Raw genomic sequence first — 9,362 nt, forward strand, 5'->3', positions numbered from 1 at the left:
CCGCTTTAATCTCCCCAACCAGAAACTGACGAGCATCCTTGCGTCAAATGCGGAATTTATGCGTGCATATAGCCTATTATTGAACCGTTTCGGTACAAGGCTTCCGGTTCGGTACGCATACAAACCGAACGATTCCTAGGACCATTTTTCCTGCAGACAAAATCCGCGCTGGCTCGATCAACACAACGTTGCGCAACATCAAATGGCAAACGTAATGAAAGCGGAACGAAACTGCGCTTCTCATTATATTGTGCTTCACGGACCATATCAGTTCGGACCAGCAACATCTGTGCAGCGCGAGATCAAGCGACACTGTGCTAAGAGATCCAGTGAAGAAAACATTTGAATTCGCCACTGAAGTAATAACATTGCTGCGAGATCTAGTGAGAAGCAATAAAATTTCTCCGTTATTAACCGTAGATCTCTATTAGATCAAACAGCGCTGACGTGGAAACCAGGAGAAACATTGTGAATAAACATGGATTTAATGTTGCACTTCAAAACTCAAATATTATATAAATATATATTTAAATGTTATTTTTAATGTGATTACCAAAACATTATTTGTTCATCCTTCAAAGATTACCCCCATTTATAAACCTGAAAGTTTCAAGATGTAGGAAAACTCAAACTTATTTAAAAATAGTTTTTATTTTAATAAATAGGAAATGTCTCTTAATTTCTTTCTTTTTGGTGTATGGTATCGAACTGCAAATTTTGTGAACTGTTACACCCCTAATGTATATATATATATATATATATATATATATATATATATATATATATATATATATATATTCTCATTATTTTTTTATACACTTTTAAAACATTTTTATTTTTTGTTTACATGCCTGCCGGGTATTTTAAGTTGTGGTGCTATTTGTTTTTATATTAGACTTTTTCTATATTTACTGTTGCACTAAAGTCCAAAAGTGAAGATTTTATGTTATTTATTACTTGATTGTTCAAGCTACCTCACAGAAGTGCTCTGTTTGTTAACAGAGTTGTTGAACGTTAAAATAAGGTGAATTAAATAAAAAAATAAGGAACATCCTGGATCTGTTTTTTCTCTCTTCTTTATTCTTTTTTTATGTATTATATAAGTATCGGATCGGGACTCGGTATCGGTAGATACTCAAAATCAAATGACTCGGACTCGGACTCGAGGGCAAAAAAACCTGATCGGGACATCCCTAATTCTTTACCATTCTGCTATCAGGTTTGCCACAAATGCTCCTTTCAATACACACCACTGCGCTTTATATTCATCTGTCAACTGGCCCTCCCTTCACAATCGTCGCAAAATTCACTGGTTCACCTTCATTTATAAGACCCTTCTCGGCCGCTCACCTCCTTACTTGGGTCACCTGCTGCAGCCAAACCCTGTCACGTACAACACCCAGTCCTCGCTTCGTCTTCAATTATGTATTCCCAAAACCAACTATGCTTTTGGTCTTGCTTCTTTTTAATCTGCTGCCGCTCGCGACTGGAATGCTTTGCAAAATATTCTCAAACATACACTAATTTCAATCATCTTTTAAAACTATTATATCACCCTTGTTCACGGACACATGCAGTTGCTTCTCTACATAATCATTTTGTGTTGTCTACTGTGTTGTGTTTTAAATTGTATTTTATGTAATTGCTAACCTGTATGTATTTCTAATGTACTGTATTTATTTTAGCCATATTTCCTTTTCCCTAAGTGGTTATTTCACTTGTCAGGCTGCCATTGTAAATAAGAACTTGTTCTTAATGACTTGCCTGTAAAAATAAAGAAAAGAAAATGAACTATATAGATTCTTGGGTGAATTTCCAGTGATCTCAGCATGAGAGAAGGAGTGAACAAGGAATGGGGGTTCAAGGGAAAAAGATGTAGATTAGGACTGCTTAGGTGGAGCTTGTGTCTCGAATGGTGCACAAGAGAGAAATTCAAATGTTAATTTCCAGTCTTCCAGTCATACAACATCAACTTTACAATGAACAAAAGCATGTTTCTGTTAATGTCACATCAAACAAAAGTCTTCACTCATTAGTTTTCCATCTCAAAAGCACAGATGGGTTGACTTCAAACACTGTTAATGTGTATTTCTGGTGTCAGATTCCTTATTCAATTTGTCTTCCATTCCACCAGCAGGATCACCTGTCTCCTGTTGCACGGTTCATGTGTATCTGTGAGAGAAAATAAGTTAAAATGAGAAAAATAAACTTAAATCGGCGTATAACATTGATGCAGCATTGTTTTTAATGATGTTATTTAATACATTTATTTATAAAGCCTTAGTAACATAAACATACTGAGTGTTATCAGCACAGACATAGCCAGGTTCCTGCTGTAACACTTACAAAGTTTTAGTAAACTTAATTTACTTTAATTTATTTGACTTAATTTACCCTCTTGTTTGACAGGAATGACTCTCTATAATGTAACATAAGCATTAGAAAATAATATTATAAGGTTAATATCTGAATGAAGGCTAGTGTGTCACAGAGGACAGTGAAGACAGAAAAAACAGACATATATTAGAGATCAATACAAGTTTACTCTGTCTTTCTATTTGTATTAATGCTGTTTTTGAGATTGGGTTAATAATGTAATGTTGTCCGAATGAACTAGAGGAATGAATCCATATCTCACACATATTACAGTTTTGTCCAGCAGCTTTTTCGCCGTGGTGGAAGCAAAAAACGTTTTTCTTTTATTATCACAGGCAGACAAGAACCCACTTAAACAAGAAGAACCACCTGACTGACATGTAAAGTGACCAATAACAGATTTTGTTTTGTTTTATGTACCATATAGAGGCAATTTTATACAATATCGTATACAACAATAAAGTAGAACATTCAGTTGCATGTGTATATTTAGTCTTCAATGTGCTTTAAACAGAACTCAGCTTTGATTTGAAACTAAATTAATTTTTTTCCTTTGAAAATAAAATTCAATAATTATTTCCTACTCAAGGGTATGCTAAATCATTTTGTTACCACAGATAAAAACAGTCTGTGCAGGTACAATTAGAATCCGAAATTTAAGAACAGTTTAAAAAAAAATTTAAATGTTCTTTTCTTAAAGTTTTCTAATCAATGATTTTCCCCCTTAAACATCTTTTGTATATAGTACATTTTAATTTTGTTAGTTCTGATGGAATGTATGTGACTATTCTACATGAACATGAATTACATTCACAGAGACCATGTTATCATTGTCATGACACCCAGCATGTGTCTTGTTTTCTGTTGAAGTGCACTAGAATCAATAGACAACTTTACACTTCATTTGCAGTATAAATGTGCCTATAGATAAATAGTTAAATCTGGTATGTTAGTGTGTTACAAGCACCAGGCAAATGGAGCGGAGCAGCATTCATGTCTCACTTATCTGCATTCACTGGGGACAGACATGTAATGATCGTTTTTACCCATAAGCATCAGAGTTTTTTGTCACTGTTGTCACATTAAACAATAAGTTAAAATATCTAGAGTCAACCTAACTTAGACCATCCCTTAAGCTTAACAACAACAAGCGATCTGGCGCTTGTTTAAATTGGCGTTGTGCAGGGTCAGAAATGCCACCGAAATTAATAAAAATGGCCACAAATCATATACTTATAACTAATGGTGTTTCTTGGGAATGGTGTTTGATGTCTGGATAAATTCACATTACACATAAACAACCAAACACTGATATTGAGCTTATCAGAGATGGGAATAAAAAAGCAGGATCTTCCTCAGCTAAAGGTATTTCAGTGGTAGCTATTACTTTCCCATCAGTCTGAGTATTTTTACATTGATAATAAAAAAGTATTAATAGTCACACTATATGAAACCATTAGTGTAGTTTTAAAGAGGTCATATAATGGTACATGCACTTTTTCAAGTTGATTGTACTGAAATGTGTGTTGGCAGTGCCTGTACACAACCATCATATAATGATAAAAATCCATCCGGTGTTTTTTTTTTCATCTCCTTATATGTTTTCCCCTGCCTCAAATCGAGCCGTCGGACGCCCCTCCCACGATTGTTGATTGACAGCAGCGCTTCAACACAGACCCGCCCTGAGCGAGCTGTCATCAAAGTCCGCCATTGTTGATACGCTGGAGCAGAATGGCGTCCAAGCGATTGTGGTGTTCTGTTCTTGGGTGTAATAAGGAACACAGCAGTCATTTTAATGTTCCTAAATCCAAACCGCTGAAGACGCAGTGGCTGAGTTTTGTTTTCAAAGGGAATATTCCCCACGATCAACGTCAATGCGTTCATGTTTGCGCGAATCATTTCTCACCAGACTGCTTTATAAACGAGTATCAGTATAAAGCTGGTTTTGCTAAGAAGCTGCTCCTGAAAAAAGAATCGGTACCAACTATCCGTGCTCCTGCTGAACCTCCAGAAGAAGTGAGTGTAAAGTTGTATTAACCTTTATATTAATCTTTGCAAATCGTGGAAAAAGTTGTTCATGACCATTAACTGTAACATCAATCTGTCAAAGAACTAACATACATCAGTAAACACACAGCGTTCGTATCTCACTACTCTACCCTGCCAGTACATACAAAGATAGATCAAAGTGACATTACGTTAACCAACCATTCAGAAACGTCCTGTTCGAGCCTTAATTGTCAAACTTCTTCGGGGACGTCATCTTGTTCTGGGTCCGACTCCGGTTCAAATTGATACTGTTGCACAGATGTGTCCTCAGAGACTCCCGCTGCCATTCTTTCTCCAAAATATACCCTCAACTGTTGTCAAGGCAACACTCCACGTATGTTGTGTCAAAACGCCCCACAGAACAGAGGGGCGGAGTCATTATCTTTTAAAGACACATGCACTTAAATGGCGTGCTGAAAACAGAGCTGTTTTTGACCAGGTAAAATGAGTGTTTTCTTACAATACTAATGAGAAAATTTAATTAAAGTATATTACAAACTTTTCATTTAGACCCTAAAGAATCAAATTAACTTGTATGAAAATGGCATTATATGACCCCTTTAAAATAAACTTTCATGCTTGAGTTGCACTCCTTTTAAACTCATGTTACTTACTGTTCCTGCAGGGTTAGGCTTTTTTTAAACAACCCATCTTGAACCCCATAGCCATAATCGCGATCCCGATCAGGATCCCAGACCCAAACAGGATCCCGATCCCAATTCCGATCCCTTTCCCGATCGATGAAAAAGCGATACCCTCGGGGATCTCTGTAAGAGTTAAAGAGATACATTAATTTTATAGCTGGTTTTGCCATTCTGACATTAATAAAGACATTATATGTTGATTGACTGCCTGATTGACCTTTTAATTCATTGCTGGCCTTAATACATATTGCATTATTGTATTAAAAATGTATTAAGAAATTTCAAATGGTTCTTATTAAAAACATTGTTTTCTTATTATACTTTATAATCAATAAATATTTGATATATATTGGCTGAATTAATAGAATGGATAGGTCAGTAGTTGAACAGTGCACCAGTAAAGAAAAGCAAATTGAATTGTTAAATAAATTAAACGTCACTGTATGCTTCTTTGTTACAATTTTTTCTTTCTCTTTCTTTATTACAATAAAAGCTCAAATTAATGTGCAGTGTTTTAACAACAGCAAAATCCTTTTTAAGGATTGTAAAAAAAGAAAGAAAAAAGAAGGCTTTATTATGCCACAGATCAAGGGATTATAGAAGCAAAGTGCATTTGAAGGTGCAGATTGTTTGATTTGCTTTACGTTACTCTTGTCAAACCTTGTCCAGAGGATTGAGGATTGGTTTAAACAGATAACTTCTGATGCAGGGCAAAGAATCTTGAGAGCAAAGCTTCCTCAGCTGAACCCTATAATGTTTGTTTTAGGCCCTTCAAAGCAACCATTTATAAGCAGTTCGGAACAACCCCACAACATGGCGGCCATGAATGTTCTCCCTTCAATGCTTCTGCACACGTGATTTAGACCATTTAGAATGAATCCACTGACTTTGATTTGGCAGACAAATCAAATATCAATACTATTTGAAAATCACATCACTGCTTCATTTTAAAAACAAATAATAAAATTTTAGCCAGATATTTCAAGAATTGTATAATAAGATATATAATATTGAGACCTCTTTTACTGCTCTTTTACCAAAAAAAAAAAGGGTATTCATTTGGCAGTCACTTTTACTCGTTACAAAGACACTTTCATTAGAGAAAACTGGGGTCATGTATTGCACTCAAGGGTACAATGAGAGTTCATGACTCTATTAATGAAGTTTAAACAAACCTGTAAATAATAGCAATGATATTTAGCTACTGCGCCACGCTCCGCTTAAAAAAAGAAATGAAATGATAAAAAAAATATTTTTATACTGTAAGGGCCACCCACAGGCACAACAATGGTGTCTAATGGAGTGGCGGAAGGTTTCCTGTCTTTCTGTCTTTTCTGTGCTTAACTGTGAACTCTAAACTGCTTTAAATTAAGTTCCAATTAAATTACTATCTGAATCCAATTTATAAAGGCATCGAATTTAAGGTGAAAAGCAAATATATTATGTTTCATTTATATAATTTATCTCAATGTTGGATTATCTTAGTGAATTCATTCGGATTTCCAATGTCCCTTAGAGTCATACATCCGAACAGTGTATGTGTATCTCACAGTCACAAACTTGCCAGTCTTGGTCATTTAACAGGAATAATATTCAGAGTTTTGATATGATCGGGTCCTGGTCTGTCGTAATACACACAATTCTACCATTATATTTAACATTACAACATAACCGAACATGAAAAATCAACTGGTAGGCTATATCAGTGAGAGAGCAACTCACAATAACACTCAAAAAACACAAAGTAACACATGGAAAGAATATGTGAATGAAGATTTGTTTCTGGCTGATTTGTTGGTAATGTATTTTTTATTCTGCAAACCATGTCCGGCCGCAGCTGAGTTCTCCATACAAGAGAGGGTGCAAAGAGCTAGTTTTGTATTGAAGTCTATGGGAAGTCTAGTTTATTTTCCCCTAAAAAGGGGGCGGTGACGAAATCGACAGTTAAGTTCCCGGATGTGCCGGTAGTATTTTATGTAGGTCTGTTACATTTAACCCCGCGTTAGGTTGTGCCCCGCGCTCCCTGCTTACATTATTCTCTGCTGCCTGTACATTACCCCTTGCCATAGCATATCAAAAGTAATACACATTCTTTATTTTGCAAATATTTAACATTAAAATAATGTTTAGGCTATTTAGTGTAGGCCTAAACTTCAGTGTTAATTTGAGCATCTAAACTATTCACTGGTGATCACGGTCTAAATATGATAATAGAATCAAACAGAATTTTACAAACTTATGGAAAGTTTGAGCTACTTACCAACAGTAATATGGAATGTCTTGTGTAATGTCATACTTCTGGTGGTGACTTCATAGTTTCCAGACTGATCGTTTCGAATGTTACTGATGGTGAGGTCTCCAGTTGTACCATTCCGATAAATGTTTCTCCATTCCTTGACAACAGGGCCGTTTAAACGTGGAATGGGGATGACATGATCTTCAAACTTCCACACTATCAGATCATCTCCCTGTATATCAGTAACACCAGTGCGTAGAGTAACATTATTCCCCTCCACACTGACACCACATTATCTGTCATACAAACATAGAGAACAAACAGGATCAGTGTAAAACAGATTATTCTTATAATGCTGTAAGTTGTATACAATAAGGTCTAGAAGTCTGAGATCACACTGAAAATCTGACTATATTAATGCAACTGTAATCAACTGAATTTATTTTAAATAATTGATTCATGCATTTATATATAAGTTTTGAAATAATTTATAATATATATATATTAATTGTCAGAATATATTGCAATAATATTTCATAGAAAATGGTCAATTTGAGGTAAAAAAATCTGTTTAAAAGTTTCTCCTTTCTCTTCCTCCAGGGGGCGCTTCACGGCTCAGAATTATATTGAGACACATTTAAATATGAGAATGATATTAGTCTTACTGGAGACATTTGCACAGTAATAGATTAAACATTCAGGCTAAATGTATTCATTCCTATTGGCACCTGATTGAGACACTGCAAAAATAATGTGTTTTATGATGCAAAATGCATTCAGATTCTGCACTATATTTCAAATGTAAGTGTAACATGAGCATCATTGCTCATTTGACTCTTTGTACAGATGGTGCCTGAAGCTAAAGATGCTCTTAGGATCAAGAAATTTTGGCGCCATGAAATAATCCCCAAACCGCTGTAAATATCAAACAAAATATTATATTTATTTGAACGCGATTTTTTTACTTTTTGCAAACTACATTGGCAAATAAGAGATGACAGCCAAAAGTTATTTGCGAGCGGACGCAAAGTTTCTCGGAAGCAAAACATGGTATTTCCAAATCCAGATCATTCTGATCCAGATTAAACTTTTTGAAAATATTTTTGCGTTCTTTCAGAAAATCTTTGCTTAGCATCACCTGAGAAACTGTGTTCGATCACAAAGAACTTTTGACTGGTTCATCTCTTATTGTGCCAATGTAGTTTACAAACAGTAAACAGTAGCATTGTTTTTCCTTAAAAAAATAGGTAATTTATCTCTTGGTTTTAATAGTGAAACCCTGAACCCCATGCAAAACTGAACCACAATTATCTTAAAATATACACACTATTTTTTATTATCACCTTATTTTTCAATGAAAATGAACCATGATTATTTTTTTATATATTTCACTTTTTACACATTATTCTCTTAACTTGCACTTATAGCTGTTTTTTTTTTTATTTACAAAAACAACAACCAGTTTTGAAGAGTACACCTCTGATTATTCCACATCTAAACTGTTCTCAGAGATTCTAGATTTGAATCCGGTTATCAGATTGTAAGACTTGACTCACCATGGACAGTAACACTGAATATTTTGGATGTCTCAGTTGTGCTCATGATCTGTAGTTTATAGAGTAGCATGTTCAGGTGTGATGTCTGTGATGGTCAGAGATCCAGTCTGCTTGTCCAGAATCAGTTTGCATTTGAATCCCTCATTATCCCCCCCAGATGTAGTGAAGAGTCCATCTGCTTTATTCATCTTAGCTATGAATTCACCACCAAACCACCACTCAGCTGTATCATCTACTGGTATTACAGTATGAGGGTTTAGAGTGACAGAATCTCCCTTCATCACTGACACTGTCACATCAACTTTCTTCACACCAAACACACCTGGTGGGGGAAAACATAATTTAAAGATGTTAAAGCTGTTATAGTTTTATATAGTTTGAAACTGGCTTTTGCCGACTCTGAAAAGTTAATTTCCCCAATACCCATTTCAAATAACTATTATTTACCATAAAACCACACTTTACATTTTATACACTAGCCTCATGTGAGGATATTGTTTT

The 9,362-nt window shown here is 35.2% G+C and overlaps 1 long non-coding RNA gene across 1 annotated transcript; it reads right to left on the minus strand.

Moving 5' to 3' along the window:
• Window positions 1–5,114: 5,114 nt before the first annotated feature.
• On the minus strand, window positions 5,115–9,157 carry LOC130071882 (uncharacterized). The gene is made up of 3 exons (XR_008804051.1): window positions 8,862–9,157; window positions 7,330–7,601; window positions 5,115–5,192 (listed from the first exon to the last, which is right to left on the minus strand). It is a non-coding gene; the product is annotated as an uncharacterized LOC130071882 (long non-coding RNA).
• Between the last annotated feature and the right edge of the window lie 205 nt (window positions 9,158–9,362).

Source organism: Rhinichthys klamathensis, unplaced genomic scaffold (assembly GCF_029890125.1).
Source record: "Rhinichthys klamathensis goyatoka isolate OS25496 unplaced genomic scaffold, OSU_Roscu_1.1 h1tg000465l_1, whole genome shotgun sequence".
In the NCBI taxonomy this organism is placed as follows: domain Eukaryota; kingdom Metazoa; phylum Chordata; class Actinopteri; order Cypriniformes; family Leuciscidae; genus Rhinichthys; species Rhinichthys klamathensis.